This window comes from Phoca vitulina, unplaced genomic scaffold (genome assembly GCF_004348235.1).
Source record: "Phoca vitulina isolate PV1807 unplaced genomic scaffold, GSC_HSeal_1.0 scaffold60, whole genome shotgun sequence".
Lineage (NCBI taxonomy): Eukaryota > Metazoa > Chordata > Mammalia > Carnivora > Phocidae > Phoca > Phoca vitulina.
Window position 1 is genome coordinate 3755915 of NW_022589763.1, and position 21581 is coordinate 3777495.

The 21581-nt window shown below is 43.1% G+C and overlaps 1 protein-coding gene across 10 annotated transcripts in view; it reads right to left on the reverse strand.

The window, feature by feature from the left end:
- The window catches only part of NLGN4X (neuroligin 4 X-linked), a 289067-nt gene that overhangs the window by 249002 nt on the left and 18484 nt on the right, over nt 1–21581 (reverse strand). For 8 of the 10 annotated variants that reach the window (XM_032391097.1, XM_032391086.1, XM_032391089.1 and 5 more), the window contains 2 exons: nt 8199–8369; nt 4735–4821 (listed from right to left, as the gene is read on the reverse strand). The exons of 1 other annotated variant lie outside the window; for it this stretch is intronic. The gene's annotated coding sequence lies outside the window, so the exon portion shown is untranslated. The remainder of the gene's footprint in view (nt 1–4734; nt 4822–8198; nt 8370–21581) is intronic. One more of the 10 variants, XM_032391094.1, reaches the window with a different exon arrangement.

The following is a 21581-nucleotide window of genomic DNA, read 5'->3' on the forward strand; positions in this document are numbered from 1 at the left end:
CGTATTTTCTGCAATAATGTAATCATGGTAAGAAAGAACTGCAGAAGGATTTTCTGTATAATAGAAAAAAGGTGCATCCTCTTAGAGGCTGGTCAGCTCTGGACCAATTTGTAGGGAAACTTCAGGCGTGGAAGGACGCCTTCCCAGGGTCAGATGAAATTGGCATCTTGCAGGCTCATTCCCTTCCCTTCTCAGCTGAAGGGACAGGAGGAGATAAGAGGATTCGTCCACTGTCACTCTCCTATGTGGTCTACTTAGCCAGGACTAGACTTTGCCCCACTTCAAAACTACGGGGTTGAGCATGTTGACCCGCGTTCACCCAACACTTCCTGAGAATCTCCTACATGCCATGCACTGGGCTCGGTACGGGGAGGAGTGAAAATGTTCTACTTCAATTTCCAACTGCATCTAAAGGCCACTGTGAAGGTTCATGTGAGGGAACGGGGAACGGTGCTCCCCTCCAGCGTATTAACCACGTTCGTGTGGATTGGGTTACATTCTGCCTCACCAAAGTTTTGCCTTTCCCCATCAACCCCACCTCATGGTTAAATAAATTCATACTGAGGGACACCACAGAAACTCCTGTATCATCAATCGCTACAGAAGGGGAAAGAAGTAGGGGCATATAAGGGAACATTCTTAAGCAAAAGATCCTCCATCATCTACAAGTGAAATATATTTTGTTGATATTTACTATCACAGCACGGCAAGTATGACATCCAATAACCTGCCGGAGAAAAACAAAACAACCCCATTCCCTATGGATATTAATTACCCACTTCAAGGAAGCCTGCTGAGTCAGAATTATCTTGCTCTCAAATTCTCAAACACACCAAAAATGGAATCCATGAATCCCCTGGCTTTAACTTTATCAAATGCACTTTGCTGAAAAGTTTAGTGAAACAGGATAAAAAGTCACAATAATTGCCTGCACTTAATCAAGTGTTCTTTTCTTCTAGATCACAAAACAAATGGATGGGGGCATGGCAACACCGGTCAATATGGCTCCCCACGGTCAACTGGCTTAATTGGGAGCCTGAGCCCCACCAGACACAGCAATCAGAATTATTGCTGCAACAGCTAAAGAGGATGCACGCTAAACGGTGTGTGTTAGCAGCCTCACACACACTGTGTGGATGGTCGTCAAATCTCTCCCTGGTGCATGGAGATTTCACAGGTGATATTCCCGAGGGCTCCCAGACCCCACTCATGCATGCATCCCACGCTGCAGGTTACAAACACCTGCTCTGTGTCTAAAAGGGTGTAGAGGAGGCATTAATAGAATTCTCAATGTGAAAACATATACTATTGTATACATATATGTACATACATAATACATGCATACATGCTTGCACACACACATATATCGTATGCACGTACATGTGTATATGCATGTATTATATAAGCATGCATAATTTATTTTATATTAATATTCATGACTGATTTGTGAATCCAAGATGTTCTCCATGAACAGCCTTCCCACTTTCCAAAAAACCATGCCACGCCCTAAAGTATGGATTGGGAAACTCATGGTATAGGGTCAAATAATAAATATTTTTGGCTTCCCAGGTCCTGTGCTCTGGACAACCTTTTAACTCTGACACAGCAGATGTAAAACAGCCATAGACAAAAAAAGTAAATGCCAGGGTGTGGCTATGTTCCAATAAACCTCTCTAAAAACAGGTGACTTGCCCACAGGTCATGGGAGACAGGTCATAGCTAGCTCACCTTACGCCTGCACGTGTTTCAAGGTCATTTACTCAAAAGTCGAGTTTAGTTATGTCCTCCAGAGAGCAACAGAATTAACTTATGCATAAATAACTCATAAATAGTGTAAAATGCTCTACTCAACTAGATACACTTGCCCCATTATTCTACTCTGAAAGATATCATTTTGGCAGAAAAGCGGCATTAAATTAGGGGTAAAAGCAACCAGTATTGTGTGGGTGCAAAGGACACATTATGGGTTTGGAAGATAGTTGAAAGGAAAAGGATTAAGGAGAACCAAAAACAAAGTATTTATTATATATTATATAAATCATATAATATTTACGTTATTTATTATATTTATATAAATTTTATATTATTATATTTAAGTCTACATCCCAGTTGCTGTACCAAATGGATTTACAGAACTCCTCTGTGTCCCTCTGAATCACAAAATATTTAATAAAAGATCTATCCATAACGAGTTCAAAACTAAATAGAGTATAAACAAACTATCTCAACATTCAAATTTATTCTTAGCCCCTACACTAGTCCTCATCATCAGCATCTTTGATACACTCATAAATTCAGTTCCATATAATCCTGAAGTTCCCAATTCCTGGTTTATCTCTGGATCCCCTCATTTAAAAATGAAAATTACGATTCCGGGATTGCCGTGGAAGGAATTATCCTTGGTCATCGGTTTTGAATTGAATAAGCCATCTTGGGAATAAAATCAAGGAATTTCTAATGCCAACCCAGACAGCTATGAAAATCCATTGCAAAGAGCCTCCCTTCACAGAGATTACAAAAGCAGAAAATGCTCAGGCAACATTGTATAGAAAATGTGATTCAAGTGGCATACGTTGAAATTTTAAAGTATCAGAGAGGCTTCCTGAATGATCTGTTTTTCCTAGGCAGCTGGTTTTCTTCATTTATAATCTCAGAAGCCCCATTGTGAATGGGGAATGGACACCTGACTCTCTATTCTTTACATCTATCAGCAGACCTAGATCAAGGCACCGTTGCCCCATGCACAAGCCTGCACCCCTCGTGAATGACAATGACTCCAAATGAAGACCCATGGAGTTCTCAGTTCTCATGGAGACATGTTGGGAATGCCCGAACAGGAAAACTCCCTGTCGTGAGCTTTGCATCTAGCCACGCATCTGTCCTCAGCATATAATATAGGAAGTTCCAACTTGGGATCACCCTCGTCGAGACCACCGTTAAGTGTGAGCGCCAAGCACACCCCGATTCAGACGTGCTCCAACTTGGGATCACCCCTTGTCGAGGCCACCTCAAAGTGTGAGCGCCAAGCACACCCGGATTCAGATGGGTATTTAGACAACCTCTTGCACACACACACGTCGATAAAGCCTGGTCTAAGTGCCCATGGCCAAAATCCAAAAGGCCTTTCTAGATTCAGAAGTCCTCATTCTCCCCTCCTGATTGTGCACTTTATATAATGTTCCCTCTGGGTTTCATTATGTGAACTGTCACATTATGAGCTGTGACGTCCACGGCTCGGAGCGCAATGCCAGACCTATTACCACGGCTTCTCCTTGGAAGCAGGACAGCCTGATTGTATTAAACAGAGTGCTCCTAGCACAGTGGCTACCGAAATGATTATGACCAAGATGCATCGGGTTGCTGTTACAAAATCAAATCGTGTGAGAAGGAAGACAAATCGTTCCAAGATTTCATGCCCCGGTTAGATAGCAATACTCCTCCAGATTGAGAAAAGGAAATAAAAACGGGGGTGAGGGGGGGAAGCCCAATTTTTTTTTAGAAAGCTGCACAATTCAGAAGACAAAGGAATTTACATAATGGGCTGTTAATGATGATTTAGGTGTATGTGCTGATGAGAAATGCCTGTGTATGTCGAATGCCTTTGGTAAAATAACCTATACCAGCTAAAAATAGTAATCATTTTCCCATCTATCATCATCTTCCAAATTTGCATGTTAATAACAAAAGGGGGACAGCGTGAGTCTTTGTCAATTAAAAATAGTCTTTGAAAAAAGAACTAGCCCCCCTTTTTTTTTTTATGGCAGGAAATGGGGGAGGAGTTTGGAAATCCAGTTTGTTGGGAATAAGGGTCTCACAGAAAAAACTTGACCTTGACAATCCTGTAGAATCCAGGAATCCTATGTAAGTTTGTTACCAACAGAGGAGAGATATGGAAATTATGTGGTCGGGTCTAAAGAAGCTAAAAGCCATTGGAAAATGTTTGGAAGCCTGGTATTCACACTGATGAGAAAGATGGTAGATAACGAATACGTGAGTAATATAATCATAAATACTACCTCAGCAGGGCTTGAATTGACAGCTGAGCCATGAAAAGACATAACCATTTACCTGAAACATATTAAAACACATCCTTTCTCAAATCTAAGTATGGGAAGGGATGGGTCCAGATTTTGAAGGGTGCAATGATTTTACTAACAAGTGCTCCCAACCAGAGACCACAAAAGTATTCTACCCATTTCCCCTTCCCTGCGATGTGCTCTATTCCTGTTCTCCAGATAGAGAGAAAGATCCTGTGGTCTCAGTGGGCCCCTCGGCCTGCGTTAGAACCACACCTCTGACATTTTGGATCCCATTCTCGAGGGGCCACTGCCATTCAAATGCCCTTGTAGCTTGAGATGCTCAATGTAGAACAGAGTGGGCTTCCAGTGGCCAATGGGCTTGAGGGTAAATTTTGGAAAGGTTTATACGAGGTGAGTCAGGAAGCTGAGCCTCTCATCTGTGTAGACCTAATTCATGAGACATATTCAGCCTTGTCGCTATCTGGAGGAACAAGCAATTTTTACAAAATCCTCAATTTCCAACGCATGCCATTCTATGCACTCCACATGAGCTTGAAATCACCGCTTTGCCCTTTGGTTCATTTCCAATAGACTGTGAGAAAGAAAACTATTTTTACTACCAAAGGAGCCAGAAAGCATTGCTAGATTTGATTTACCCCGGCTGCAAATGCATCAATAACGTAAGTCGGCGGAAGTCAACGATTTCGACACTCACCATTACATTGTCCTTCTAAGAAGATGCCTTCAAAAACACCTCCAGGGACATATACTTGCTGTCTTTTCCATCTCAACACATCTGTCCCTATTAAAATAAAAATGGCAAAGAGACATATTGGCCCACTCAATGAAAGAGACTGGTGTGCTTGCTTCAAAGCCAAGGTTCTATTGCTCACATAACCTTTCTTTTGGGTTGTTATAGGACCTAGCTGGTCATGGCAGAACGTGATCTTTAACTGGGTTCTTAATAAGTCAAGCTGCTAATCACAACAGGACACCTGCACAGGTGTGTTTAACTGGAGAAGCCACAACCATCCATCCTGGTCCTCACGCGGCATGACGATTTAGAATCAATGGGAGACAGATTGAGGTTTCCAGTCTCGTCTGCATTCATTTGGGCTCTGTTCCATGTTTGTTGATGATGACAATCAATTTAGCCCATGTCTACCTGCCTTCCAGCTAATTTAGGAGTTTTCCATCTTTGCAAAACGCAATTGGTGAAGAGAGTCAATCCGTGTTTTAGAAATCGTTTATCTGCAGACACTGCTCTTTCCCCTACAGCAACGGGTCAGGATGGGCGAGACCCAACACGGCGCCATGTGCTTGGCTCGGCTATGAGAAAACTCGTGTCTATTGGAGTAGTAATCATCCCAGGATCGTTGAGCATTATTCTTGTCATGTCAACATTGAATCTTCTCTTTAGAGGGCGACTCTCACCCAACGCTGCTCGTTCTACTTGCAAGTGAAGATCACAACAAGGCAAGTGGCTCCTTGTGAGCTATTGGACAGAACACCAACTTGCCGCCGACACCCACCATTTCAGAGTGCTAGGAAGCAGAGTGAGTGGAAAGAGAGACTACTTCATTTAATGCACTTGTCACGCTACCTCAAGGCTGGAGGAGTATCAGTACCAGCTAGATGAGGTCTTTGGGTTTCAAAGGTAATGAGCCAGCACATTATTAAACTGAGGGAAGGCGGGGTCCTATTTTAATGATGCTTTGATTACTCATAACAACTAGCACAATTACTTATTATTAGGGGTTTCATGAACACTGTTGATTGAAATATATTTGTGAAAATGAATTCCTGTGTCAAAACAATCACAATGGCATTCATCATCGCTGACCCTTCTATAGCCATGCAGGGTGCCTATAGACATCTATTTTACAGTTAGAAAAACTGATGTCCACAGGCTAAGTCACGCGGCTCATAGGCTTCGAGGCAGAGGGAGGAAGAACTGAGTGTCCCTGGACATCACTCACTTTACCAAATCAAGCTGCCTCTTCAGCTAAATGAACCATCATAGCTAACACGTACACAGTGGGTCAACATTTCACATACCGGCTGCTTTATATAGGGACTCTCTTTATCTTCTCAAGAACCGTAGAAGGTAGGGAAGAACATTATCACCATGAGTTGAAAAAAGGGAATCAGAGGGCTACTGGGCAACTAGCCCAAGAGCACAGAGCTGCCAAAAGTAGGGCTGTCACACGAGGTACCTTGCTACCCGGGCTCAGGTGGGACAATGAACATCTTTTCTGTCCCACATCCTCCATCCCCACACTGTGGGAATCTACAGCTGAAATGGTTTTCGTCAGCAAAAGGGGGGCTATTTGATATCCCTAGCAAAGACAAACTCATAGTGCATGAGTGATGCACACAGTAGACACTCACTGAATACCAGCTTTATCATTAATACTACAACTTGAAAATTGGTCCTATTTCTATTTCACCTGATCCCAGGTCATCTCTTGGCTCTCACTCACAGGCAAGTGTTAAGTACACAACTACAAAGTTAACTATGTATGTAGTTCAGGAAAGTTCTAGAAACATTAGTATGGATTACGTCTGACTGGCTGTACTTTTTTTTTTTCCTTGTGATGGGGTAGAGAAAAACGTTCCTTCATTATTATCTTAAGGTTGAGTTTTTGTTTGTTTCTTGGTTTGCTTTGTTTGTGTGTTTTTTTAAGGTACACAAGTAGGATGGAATGATTAATCATATTGCCATGCGTTTTATTTTAAAATCTGATATTACTAAAGTCTGATAGAACAAAATCAATAGTCCCATCACGTGGACATCTAGCTGAGCGGAAGTCCCTGGAAAGAACTCTGTTCACCCGCACTCGTTCTGTCTGGGAGGACAGTATTTAAAGCTGGTGCACCCTCCATCAGGAATATCTCCACCTGTCCTGCTTCCCTCCCTCTGACCATCTCCCCTACTTCTCTTACTGGAGCCTACCCCCCACCTTAGTGTATTATGTCTCCTGCTGTGCAAGGTTAAATACATTCCAAATATTCTTAGTTTCTTCTTTGAGGATAACCCTTCATGTGTGAACTCACAACATAACATTCTCCCAGACTGGTTTTTGTGTGAGAAACTGCCCCAACACTGAGAAGTCCGAGACAGAGAAGGGCCCATTATGACATCCATCCTAGTTATGCCACTTCGGGACCAACTGTTGAAATCAAGGGAGGATGCAAATCACCAACACTCCCCCATGCAAATATGCCATTTTTCTCATGTGTTTTCTGCTCCCTGATTCACCACGGGACATAATGCAGGAAGCCTTACTTCGTGTATTTGAAGCTAAATTATAAGATATAGTCACGAGCTGAATAGTATATCTCAAAGGTTAAAGAATAAATTCTCTAGATTAAAATACTACTTTTTTCTTAGATTAAAATACTTCTTGATTTTACTATTACATTTGGCCTGGATGGCCTATCTCGAAGGCCTTAAAGGACAGATAAACATGACTACAAATAGCTGATTATTTTGGATTATTTTGGAAATGATGTGACATTACATTGTATAATCTAAGTTTTGACATAGAAAGTATACCCTATCATACACTTCTCATTTGTAAAGACTTACACTGTACTTAATATGTATTCATTAATATAGAAAAGAATTTTTTTAAGTTTATTTTTTTTTTAGTCATCTCTACACCCAACATAGGACTTGAACCTACAACCCCGAGATCAAGAGTCACATGGTCTTCTGACTGAGTCAGCCAGGCACCCCTAGAAAGGAATATTTTATTTATTTTTCCAAAAGATTTGTATTTATTTATTTTTGCAAGAGAGGGGAGAGAGAGAGAGCACAAGCAGGGGGAGTGGGAGAGGGAGAAGCAGACTCCATGCTGAGCAGGGAGCCCGATGCGGGACTCGATCCCAGGACCCTGGGATCATGACCTGAGCCAAAGGCAGATGCTTAACTGCCTGAACCACCTAGGCGCCCCAAGAAACTTTTAAAGACATCTACGGCCTGTGATGATAGTTTTCAAATAGTCAAGGTATATTAAAAAGGGGGAAGCACTGATTAAAGCAATATTTATGAGTTACTAATATATTAACAACATTATAGTTCACTCATATATTAGCAAATGTTACCATAAAATTATCATATCATTTTAATATGATCTTAGCATACGGAGAGTACATTAGTCAAAGCATACAGACCTTTTGAGGAATATGAGGCTTGGAACGGAGAATGATATATTATTCCACACTATGACAATGTTTCAAGAAAGCCTCTCCATATACTTTCTTCTTTACAACTGAAGATCTGGGGGTTCATGAAGACATTCATAGCCATTGCAAATCACCCTGGGTAGTAGGTCAAAAGGATACCTACAATATAAGATAGAAAGATATAAATACCTTCATAAAAGATGGCATTCATATACCCTTGGCTTTCCAAGAGGGCACTGATATGATTGTATCCCTTCGTTCCTAAATAACTTGTAATAAATACAGTCTAGAAATCCTTTCATTTCATTTCACAAGCATTTGATGAATGCAGACCATGAATGAGATATGAGGGCAGAAAAGGAATTCCAAAGACTAACGGGACCACCCGTGCCCCCAGTGAGTTTGTGTCCTTGTGAGGGAGGGCATCATCAGAGCAAGTACTCATAATTACTTGCAGGAGCTCTTGTACCACTGATAAAGGAATAGAAGGTACCAGGCTTGGTGGAGGTGACAGCTCTAAAAGAGTCTTAGGAGCTGCAGAGAAGTGGGGAGAAGGGCCATATTTGTCAGAGCACAGCCTACAGAAAGCATGAGCAGAAAGCTGCACAGAGCCCACGGGGTCCTGGAGAAGTCTGCACCACGACTGGGCTCGGGGCTCCCAAGGCTTCAGCAGCACCATTATGAAAGACTGCACCAGGCTTGCACACATGTGTGCAAACACTGGAGAAGATAAACTGATTTTTAAAACCTAAATATATTTCAGAGGTATTTAAAAAAAATTTAAGATTTTTGTTTATGTAATTTGAGAATGAGAACAGGAGCAGGGGGAGAGGGGCAGAGGGAAAAGCAGACTCCCCACTGAGCAGGGAGCCCAACGCGGGGCTCGATCCCAGGACTCTGAGATCGTGACCTGAGCCAAAAGCTAATGCTTAGCCGACTAAGCCACCCAGTGCCCCTAAAAATGTTTTAAAATTCCTAGGCTTATTTATCCTTTAATTTTCTTTTGAGTCACAATGACCTGCCAAATTTCTGCAAGGAAAATGAGTGGAATTTTCATCATTTTGATAGGTTTCTTGGGTAGCTATAAAAAAATAAATAAATAAATAAAAGGCATGCTCACATAAGAAAAGAATGCATGTCTAGGTTTCAGAGGGGTTATCCTGGATATTTCTAGATGTGTACATAAATGTTCAAATTAACATAAGTAACCTAATTTATGTAACCCAAATTTTATCTCCCATCTCTCAAACAGAACAATCTTCCAAATTATATCCATTTTTGAAAAGATGCATATTTAATAAAACATCTGCTTCTGCCTTGGATTTGCTCCCAGTTTTATACAATGTTCAAATTGTTTAATTTTTAGCATTATGGAAGTCGAGTGAAGAACAACAAAGAGAGAAATTTCTCTTTAGAATGTAAAAAGCATAACTTAAAATATATACCATCAATTTTACACAATTCTACTCCTCCTAAGTCAACCCACAATTCGGATGAACTCTCAAAGAATTCATTTCTTGTCCCACATTGCTAATTTTGACCCAAACCTTTACAACAAAATTAAAAAGGACTCGAGTCATCTATTCAGCAAGGAGTAGAAACAAACAGCAGAGCAAAGCAAATTTATAGCTTTCATGAAAGACAGTAAATAATTAATCTCCAAAATCCTTAAGATTCCTAAAATTTATCACTCTCAATTTTCTAGGCATGGACTAGAATGGGAAATTTGAAGCCTTTCTCTGATGCTATCTTTAAAAAAAATACAGAAAAAAAAATTGTAAAAAGTGTAGGGAAATGATTACCAGCAAAAAAAAAAAAGAGAGGAAAAAATTAGGATAAAAAGGCATCTAAAAACAAATCACATAAGTATATTGAATAATCCACACATTTTCAGTTAATCATGCTAGTGTATAAGCTCAATAATTGAGGAAGAACCATGTTCCCTTAGGGGGAAGACAAACTCCCTTCTACAACAAATAGGTTAAAGGATCAAAGATGTTCTCTCATACTCTCTCTGGTTTGGCTATATTGTCTAAAAAAACTGAGATGTCTGGGTTGTTAACACTTGTCCTCAACCTGCAACCTTTGATTTTCTCATTCATTCAGTGAATATCCACAGAGTGTCTTGTAACTACTCATTTCTTCAATAATCACCCAATGAGCGTCTCCTCTGAGCTGAACTCACTGAAACACACGTGTTTAAGGGAAGGCAGGAAAACATTAAAACACATCTAAGCGGGAAAAAAATAAAAACGCTTTCCAATGTGAGGGAGCACCAAGAAGGAAGCAAACAGGAGGCTAAATATGCAGACAGGAGAGCATGTAACCCGCTTTATGTGGGAAGGGAGAAGGCAGATGAAGTGGCACAGGCAACGCCCTAATTCAGTACGTGCTTAGTTGGATCACAAAACTGAAAGACAACTGGTATACCAGCAGGGTGGTAATCAGACAGTGCTGTGGGGTGAAGCTGCGGAGGTGGGCAGGAGGTTCACTGTGTAAAGCCAAATAGGTCAGTAAAGGGAATTCTGGGTTGATTTTAAGTGTAACATGAAGCCATCCTTTGTGAAACATTTCAGAGCAAGAAGGAGGAAGATAAGGTTAAAAATAAATGCCGCGAACAGCCTGCCTTATGATGTGCCTATATTTTAAGGTACTTTCTTTACCTGCTTCGGTAACTTATTCGTCTTGCAAACACCTCTAGATGGAGGGACTCTCTACTTAACTCTCTTGTGGATGAGAAAACCGGAGCATGAAAAAAATCAACTTCACATAGCTAGGAAACATCAGGGGGCCTGGCTCCTGTGGTAGAAAGTAATGAGTGCCAGAGACAAGGGTCCATAATGCATGCCAAAATTAGAGAAGAAAGTGAGCATGACAGAGTCTAGGCCTCATGTGATGGATAAGGTATGGATAAGGGTGAAATACTAGGAAAAAAAAAATGTATCGGACTCTGCCTCTGGGGCTCCTGGCACAGAGTTCCCAAAACCCTTGGAATTTCCTAAGTGATAACAGCACTAGGAACATCTTTGTTCTAATATTTGGTCTCTGGCCCTGGTTCCTCATACAGAGCTCCTAAATCCCTTGGAATTTCCTGGGTAATAGGAGTGTCTTTTGTTCTAATGAGGCAACACTTGGTGGGCTCCTACATAGTTTCAAAATGGGGGCTGGTCACCAGGAAAACCAAGTCATGGTTGGAAGCTTGGAACTTCCAGCCCCTCTCCATCCTCTGGAAAGATGGAGGGGCTAGAGACTGAGTTAAAGATTGGTCATGGGTACATGATGAAGCCTCCATAAAAAAGGAAAAGTATGGAGTTCAGGGAGATTCTGGGGTTGGTGAGAACATCCATGGCTGGGAGGGTGGTGCACCCCAACTCCAGGAGGACAGAAGCTCCTGTCTCAGGACCCTCACAGACCTCGTCCTATGTATCTCTCCATCTGTATCCTTTATCATCTTTATAATAAAATTAACTGGAAGACATTAGAGAAATGTTTCCCTGAGTTCTGTGAGGTGTTCTAGCAAATGATGCAATCCAAGGAGGGGGTTGCGGGAACCTCTGATTTGTAGTCGAATTGGAGAAAAGTTGTGAGTCACCTGGGGACCTACTGCTTGCAATTGACATCTGCGGTGGATACGGTCTTGTGGGACTGAGCTCTTCACTGGTGGCATCTGCGCCGACTCCAGTTAGTGTCAAATTGAACTGAATTGTAGGACACCCTCCTAGTGTCACAGAGAATGTCACTGTGTGGCGTAAACCACACATATTTGGTGACAGGAAGCATTGAGTGTGTGAGTAAAGGAGGAACACAGGAGCGGAGGAGTGGTTTTCCCAACCAACGTGGGAAGAGAATACAACAGTACCCGGGTTGAAGGAGAGCCTGAGGATGGCAGAGCAAAAAGGCCAGGAACAGGTGCGGTGAATCCCAGAGACGCTCAGCTTGGACGGAACAGGAAGTACCAGGGAAGAGAGGTCAGGACTGACTTGAAGATCGCCGGTTCAGGAGATGGAAGACCATGTGTGCTTACAGAAAGTTTCTGGAAGAGACAGTCCTCTGATGCAAGCTATTATTCAGGAAGGTGGAGCAGGAAGAGTTTTAAAAGTAGATGGTAGAGTGTGAAAAGCCATAGACAGAACAGTAGTAAACGAGCAAACGTCAAGTGAGAACATGGCCATGGAAAATAGAGACGTATCATAGCCAGAGCAAGAAAGGGACCTGGAAAGCGATTTACAGCAGGCAGACTGGAGAGGGGATGCAAAGTGCAGGATGAGGGACCGAGTGCAGAAGATGCCTCTGCTGGGAAAACAAAATGCAGGGAATGGGGCAAGCTTGGCAAGAATGACGATGGGCTGAATTTGGACACACTGAACTGAGCTTTTGGCAGAGCACACAGACGAAGTTGTCCAAAAAGAGGCAACTGTGAGAGCAGGATGAGGCTTGAGGGAGAAGTCAGAGCAGAAAGTAGGGACATGGGGGTCTCTCAAGCGGAAGGCATGGTTACGTCACGAACAGAGACAAAGCTGCGTGGGACAGTCTGGAAGCTGGAGAAGTGGTCTGGGGCTGGAGTAGACGGAGCAGCAGGATCCAGAAAAGTTCAGGAAAGGAATGGAAAGGCGGTAGAGGGGAACCAGAGGGGAGGATGTTCAGAAATTCAAGGAAAGATAAAACCCCTTGAAGGAAAGGGCAAAGAACATGTCAGAGTCTACAGAGAAACTCTGAGAAGAACGTTGGCTGTGCTGAAGGGTCAGCCCCTGCACTGGTGCCCGGGGCAAGCCACAAAGCCCAGGTGTGCTGTCAGAATAGAAAGCAGGAGAGATGTGGGAAGAAATAAAGAAATGTTTGTTATGACGAGTTCTTTCAAGATACGACGTGTCAGGACATAAGTACGTTTGTGGGCAGATGAGGAGAATGGTGGGGAAGGTCTTGATAATGAACATGGGGACCAGTTTCAGAAAGGAACACTATAAACCAGAGAATGTGGAGGACTGAGAAGTGCATCCTTTTCAAGTCCATCCATTACCTTATAATCACCAAGAAGAAACCTGTTCTCTGTGAGTCTCAGAGATCTCTGTAGCATCTGGTAATGTTGACCCGTCCACCCAACTCCTGAACCCTCTCTCTTCCCTTAATGAAATCACCTGACGTATAACACCAGCCTCCAATGGCAACCCCATTACTTGGTTCTCTATGCAAGACGTAGCCATCAATATTGTCTTCCAGGGCTTTGCAGGAGTGTCATGATTTCCTCAGTGTCTACTGCCGCTAGATCTCAATTCACACTAATAGCCTCATGGCCTCAACCTCTATCTCTACTGCTACCTCCCTCCATCATATCTGCCATAAAATTGACATTCCGTGAATGGTTCACCGCAGCAAAAGCAACAACAGGGCTCCTCCAGAGCCAACGGAAGAACATCTGTTGGCTTTACCATTGGGTTCCACCACCTAGAATTCTCCAACTTCAACTGAGTCATCCAACGCAACCACCTGCGCTTGAAATGACACTCAACCCATTCACGTGCATTTGTGTGAATTATGACACGTCACATGCATGTATGTCATCATTCGAGAAGTGCCTTTATCAACACTTGCTGCACACCCATATCGACTCACACCCTCCTTTGCTCTTCACACAGAACCCCATGCATCCTGAGACACAGATCATAAGCAACCTCCTTTGTACAAGTTTCTTTGACAAACTGGCTTCCATCATGGCCCTCAGACCTCCCATGGTCCCTGCCTCCCTGTACCAACACCCTCCCGCTGTTCCATTCCAGATTGGTACCAGGTGTGACCAACAGCACGCAGACCTGGCGATGTACCACCTCCAAGATCAAGGTAGAAAAGACAATGGTTTGCATCTTAGGGTCCCTCCCTCTCATCCTGTCTCTCTCCTCCCCAAATCAAGGAAGCCAGGAGCCGATGTGTGACTGGCCTTAGGGAGTGTCTCACGTGGCAAAAAACATGAGCCTCCTGCGAAGGGAGGGACACATAAGTGAGATTCTCCACTGCCTTTGTAAAATTTCCACCCCAGTCTCCAACTGGAGTGCAGCATCACGGCAGACCCTGAGCCAGAACCACCGAGCTGTGCAGCTCTTCAATTCCTGACTTCCAGAAAATCTATGAGATAATAAATATTTGCAGTGTTAAGCTGTGTTTTAGGGGAATGTTTTATGCAGTGATAGACAAATAACAAACTGTCCTGAGTGATACCCGTGCCCAATAAGATTCTATATGGAATCTTACAGTGGAAAATAAGACTCTATATTCCCAAGGTCTGTGTTTTCATCCTCCTTATGGAATATATGGTGTGCATACCTTGTAGTAAAAGTAGTTCATTGATCATTTTGTCTTCTCTACTGCGATGGTGATCTCACCGGGATCGGGGGGTTGAATCTTATCTATGTTTCTATGTCTTGCATTATCTGGTCTGGTGACCTTCTCAAAATAAGGTGTGAATACATGACTATCAAATGAATGAATGAATGAGTGAAGCTCTAGTCATGGTTTCTCAGTCTCTGAAGGCAAGATAGCTGCATGCAGCCTGGAATTACAAGACCTTTGTTTAAGACAGAATGTGCCCTTGGATCCCTGAAGTGGGAAACAATCGGCTGCCTTCAAGTGATTTGAATTATGAGCCAAGCATTTGGAAGCATGGAGGAATAAATAGCATCCAGCATATCAATGAGTTTTTTTTATGGTGGTTATTATTAATCTTTATATCCCACACAGTCCATAGCACATGGTAGAGGCCCAATAAGTATGCACTGGCTTGAACTGACTGGGAACCTGAAAACAAATACAACGTGTAAATCAGGAGAGCAAGACTCGATGTCAAAAGCAAACCACCAGACCCAGAGTTAGTGTTAAAGCCACCTTCCAAATAGGAGGGACCAAAATAGTACAAGACTCAAAAATTAAATAGGTCGTTTGTGGAAATATAACGTGAAAAGACCCAAAGGCAATGATTCTCAGAGTGTGACCCCCCTAGACCAGTAGCAGCAAGTTCATGTGGGTGCCATCTTGGATCCGCTGACTCAGAAACTCTAATGGATGGAGCCCAGAAGTCCTGTAAGGGATTCTGATACTCAAGTTTGAGAAATACTGCCATAGATGATAGGCTTCAAAACAATTAAGACATAGGGTTCAGTGGGTTCTTTCACTGACAATCTTCCCAACAGTATTATTCTGAGGACAGATAAAAAATGGGTGGGAATCTACTCTGAACCACGGATGCATGGGCACAGGACGGAGGCAAACCAAGAGTCCAGAAGCCAGCTCTGTCCCTCATTCACATCCCAGGGGTGTTTCAGCACCAGCTCTGAACGCCACACTTTCAGGGTCCAAAATCTGTTTCTTCCCCACCATTTCCTCAGGTTGTTTCAGCCCCCTCTCAAGTGGAAGGTCTTACTTCCCTTGGAAGATGTCCCATGGACCCAGAATCCCCATGTCCTCCCAACCCCACAAACATTGACTCTGCCACTCTTAAGGTAATGATGTCACATGCACTTAATGTCATCATTTGAGATGTGCCTTCATCCCCCACCAGACCACACGCACCCAGAGGGAGCTGACGTGCCTTCCTTCCCCACAAAAAGTCCAACAGGCACTCGTTGCTCGATGTATAAAACGTTCGGTATATTGTCAAAAGGTTCTGACATTTACACCAACTGGGAGATGAAAGAAATCCTATTCCACTCTATAAAGGTTGAGAAATCTCTTTCACTCAACTGTTTATAATGCATGATTAGAAGTTGAAAATACGCTGGAGAAAACCCATGCTGGACTTGATATTTCCTCAGAGTGAGGTACAGAAGCAAGACAGAGGCAAAGATAGGAGGGGACAAATCACACCCAGGCCCTACGTTTAGGTTTAGCGCAACGTAGATTTTCTACCATAAATGCTACACCGTGCTTTTGAGATCTATCCAGACTTGTGATCATCTAGACGTGGTCCAGCACGTCAGCGCCTCTGGATTTGCTAGATTTCACAATTTCTGGTTGCAGACCCCCTCTTCTCAATTCGTACGCACCTCTTAACCAGGTCACAGTGAAGTTTATTCAGAAAATACACAGAGCGTGCGTATCGCTAATCACGGTTTAAAATGAGCCGCATTCAAGTCAAGAGTCTTAATTACAATGATCATGGCTCTGGAATCACGCAGAATGAGCTGGAAAGGACCTGGGGATCGGTCCAACCCACTCATGTTACAGTTGAGGAGTACGAAGCCCCACCACGTCCCTGCAGAGGGCTGCAATTAAAAAGGGGGACCGCCACCCCACCCCCAGAATGTGTGGGTGTTGTGATAGGATGCAGTGGCATCGTCTCTGAGATGCTGATGAAACAAAGGTGACTCTGGAGGACAGATGTCCCCCCGCCCCTCCCCCCCAACTGCCGGACTGTGTCAGAGAAGTCGGGGGAGGCTAAGGAATGAGCAAGGGGCTGAGCCAGGGCTCTGCCCTTCACCCGGCTCTACCCAGGCTGGCTGCTTACCTTTGGGTTGGTCCTGCACACAGCCCTGCATCTTGGAGGGGTTCCCAGGGCTGCAGGGACAAGCACCACAAGCTGGATGGTTTAATTTATTCTCCCATCAAGGTTCTGGAGGCCAAAATGCCAAAATCAAGGTGCTGGCAGGACCACGCTGCTCGGAAGGATCCAAAGGAAGAGGCTCCTGCCTCTTCTATGCTCAGGGGGGTTGCTGGCCATCCTTGCTGGTGTTTGCTCTGCCCAAGCATTGCTGCACCCTCTGTCCCCATCGTCCCACAGCTGTCTTCTCCCCATGGGTCTGAGTCTTCACTTTGTCTTCCCACCGTGTGTGCCTGTGTCCGCATATGCTGTGTTCCCGTCTTAGACGGACAGATGTCATGCGATCGGGGTCCATTTGCCTGACCTCTTAACTGTATCTGCAAAGAACCTTTTCCCAAGTAAGGTCACATTTGGAGATGCTAGGCGTGAGGACTTTATTCTATCGTGCTGGGGGACACAATTCAACCCACAACGCTTGGTTTGTTTGTAAAACTGCATGGTTGAATTCGTGGTGTTTCTACTTGAACTTCTAGTGTCAAACCTGGAGACAAACCAAACGGGAAAGTCGCACGCTGTCTCTCTCTCACACACACACGCACAGACACTGGAATTTGGAATTGCGGAAACAGAACATTTGGGTGACTGGCTGGGTGGGTTTACTTTCAACCAGGCATTTTACCACCCCACAAAAACCACCTTGCTGTTTCTGTGCATGCGCTTCGGGTTGAGGAATGAGGTCAGAATGTGTGCTATCGGCATAATTCACATTCACACATGCATCCGCTATCAACATAAGGACGACTGCAACCAACCTGTTGGTGGGAGCAATTTGCATACACATCTCAAACCCTGTATGGAATAGTTGCATCATACATGGGTTTCCCCTCATATTTTTGCCAGACCCTCACTTCTTTACCTCTTCCCTTGTGCAACAAAAACTTACTTTAAATCCGTTCCATTAGTTATTTTGAGTATTTTAGCCATGACGTCAGCATTTCAAAAATATAACCAAAGGTTTAAAAATGGAGGCAAGGAGAGAGGTAGACAGGACATCTAGAAACGAAGGCCATGAAATGATATTCGCCGTAGCAAATATAAAACCTGAAATATGTACAGGAAAAGACCAGCGTACACCCCCCCCACAATGCAAGGTTACAGAATTAAATTCTTGATAACGGCAGTGTATCATTCAGACTCTCAGAAACCAGGGAAGGAGTGCACCTCACATGAGGCACATTCACGTGCTGACTTACTACTATCTGAATAAAAGTGACTGTTTTTACATCACCCTTTTATCGTAAGAATGTAAAAGGTGACTATTTCTTCCAGAAGTTAAAAACGATGATAACACAAAATAAGCTATTATGAAGTCATTTACGACACATCTTACATCTGCCTTCTTTGGGGTTGGTGACACTAATTCCGAATCTCTGAGGCTGATAATACCGTCTCTTCAACACACACTTTTCCATATAAATTCATCTTGTATTCACTCGCAGACTATTAAAACTTATTTTGTTGGAGAATCTAATTTTAATCAATCGGCGTAACAGCTCAGAAAATAGAACCCCGTTTTCAATGAGTCTTACATTTCATTTTCTGTGCACCCCATTGTTTGTGTTTTGCATGGATGTTAGTAAGTTCTAACTAAGGGGCAGCGCTCACCGATTTGCGGGCGTCTATAGAACGGTAAATCATTCTGCGCGTCAAACGTTCAAACACCGTCTTCCCGTCTACTGCATTTCCATCTGCAACGTGCCTTTGCCCAATTTTAGATAAGCTAGCTGCATGGCGTTCTGTACTTGGATCTGAAAGATGCTTATCAAGAATTTTTTTTTATTCTTCTTATTTTTTCTAAAGCTCTCTCTTACATACATCACTTCCATTTTCCTTTTCGATAAAGCGCTTCATAACGACTGCGCCCGAACATCAACCTAATGCTTATTACAGCGGATACAATTCATAGTCGATTCTTGTTATGAGAACGCTCCAAGGATCTTGTGTGTATTGTCCTGTTTGCCCCCTGGTTTCCGGTCACGTCCAGCCCCTAAGACCCCAAAGAGAATGAGAATGTGGCTGAGGCACACCTCATTTTATAACAGAGTTCTTAACTGGGAGGGATTTTAGCCCCCAGGGGACATCTGGCCACGTCTGGAGACATTTCTGATGGTCACAGCTGGGAAGAGATATGCTCCTGGCACCTAGAGGCTTGAGGCCAGGCATCCAGCGAAGCATCCTACAATGCACGGGGAAGTCACCTTTATCAAAGAATTACCCAGCCCCAATATCAACAGTGCCAAGGGCAGTAAATCTTGTTTGTAAGGGAGATGTATTCCTATCACACATCTGAGCACATCCAATCATTCCTTAAATATTATCCAGCACCTGTCAGTTTGCAAAGTCCTCTGATGCATCCTTCTTGTAATCAATTGCAATGATCTTCTACTTACAGTAATTTAGGATCTCTAGTGTACGTTGTAGAAGTTTGGATTTATTAAGGGCACAGACACATGCATCCATACCCACACCAACAATGGGGGCACAGTTTGCTGCATCTAGCAAGAGCATTCTTTTGAAAAGTGGGTAAGTCATTCCTTTTATTTTGTTTCACAAGTGAAATATGTAACGTGTATCATTGTTCTCAGACATACAGCCATTCCTGGCAAGGGCCTCGAGGTCACTGTTATAGAAGGAGGAGATATAATGTTACGAACAGAGAGTAGAATGCTGGTTACCAGGGGCTGCGCAGGACGGGGAGATGGGGAGATGCTGCTCAGAGGGTCCCAACTTCCACTGGGAAGGTCAATAATCATGGAAATCTAATACACGATATTGTGATGATAGTGAACACTAATGGATTAGACGCTTGGAAACTGTTGAGACGAAATCTTATCTGTCCACCAAAAAGGAATGGTAACTGTGTGACCAGATGGAGATGTTCATGAAAGCTATGGTGGTGATCATATTACATATAAATATATCCAATCAACGGGTACACCTTATGCTTATATGGTGTTATATGCCAATTATATCTCAAAAAAGCTGTGGGGGAAAAGGGATAAAATAAACCAAGAGTGATAAGAAACCATCTTTGTTAGTCCTTGGATTGACCCGAAGCTATCTTGACATGGGGCATGCTCACATTAGCATGAGAACGATGGCCATGTATATGGTGGGCTTGTAAACTGTTATACCTTCACCGCGGAAGACAGTATGGTGTTCCCTTGAACATGAAAAACAGAGCTAGCATATAATCCAGCCATTGCACTTTTGGGAATATATGCAAAAAAAAAAAAAAAAACACTAGCTTGAAAGGTATCTGTATCCTTGTATTCATAGCAACATTATTTACAAGAACCAAGACACAGAAACAAGTGTCTATCGACGGGTGAATGGATAAACAAGATATTGTATATTTACACAACGGAATATACTATTCAGCCATAAAAAAAAAAAAAAAAAACCCAAGAAGGAAATACTCCTAACAACAAAACAAAATAACCCAAACTCATAGAAAGAGAGAGCAGACTTGTGGTTACAAGAGGCAGGGCGGTGGGGAGAGGCAGAATTGCAGGAAATTGGTCAAAGAACACAAACTCTCAGGGATACGCTAAGTCAGTCCTGGGGACGTAATGGACAGCACGAGGACCACGTCAACATCATAGTTAAGCTGCATGATACGTAGAAAAGTTAGGAAAATAGAGCTTAAGAGTTCTCATCACAAGGAGAACATTTTTTTTTCTTTTTCTTTTAACTGTATCTATGTGACAAGATGGATGTTAACTCAACCTTGGGCAGTAAGTGTGATACTGTGATAATCATTTCACAACGGACGCAAATCATACCACCACGCCATACACCTTAGATGTATACGGTGATGGATGGCAATTATTTCTCAACAAAATGAGAAAAGTAAGTAAAACGGGGCACACTTCCATCAAGATTCAGAAAATCACCTGCACAAATACACATTAGTGTAGGAACAATGGCCAATGACAATTGTAGTACATTAGGTTGCTATTCTGTGGTCTTTGTCTTTGCCAATAGAATCCACCACATGGGCTTCTACCAAAGTGACATAATTTGGTTGACTGAGTCAGCAAAGGGGAAGAAATTGGAAGAGTGTGTGTGTGCGTGTGTGTGTGTGTGTGTGTGTGTGTGTGTGTGTTGAATGACGGAACAAAGTCTATCTTCATTCCTCTTTCTCATTGCTTCTTGTCAGCATGGTGCATCTGTTGGGAACCAGAACACAGGAGATGCAGGGAGCCCACAGAGCCCCCCATACACACACACACACACACACACACACACACACACACACACACCTGGCTGTATTCATACAGCTTTCCTCCTGGGGGACAGCTCTGCCTCAGGCCACGCGGGCTTACCCCCCCTAAGGAGTCGCTGCAACCTGAGACTGAAGATTATGGACAACATTCGTGTTCCTCTAAAAATAACCCGAGTGCTACGTTTTGCTGATGTTATAACCTACTTTTCTGTAGCTTATGTAGAAATAGCCCTTTCTTCAATGAGACTCTGCAATGAAGAGTAAAGAATAGAGGGGGGGTGCAGATGGATGAAAAGAAATTCAAAACAGAAATCGACCTATTGTCATGTGTAGCCCTGTGTGAGGCAGCAAAATATTAAAAAATCATTTTTTACTTTTTTGGCTTGCAAGTTGGTGATTATAGTTTTAGGTGTGATAAAGATACAATGGCTATGTAAAAAAAAAAAAAAGGTTCTTATATTTTAGAGCAATGTACTGACATATGTTTAGATGAATTCCATGGTGCCCTAATGAGGACAGGGGAAGTAGATGAGGTTAAATAGGAAAGACTAGACTATGC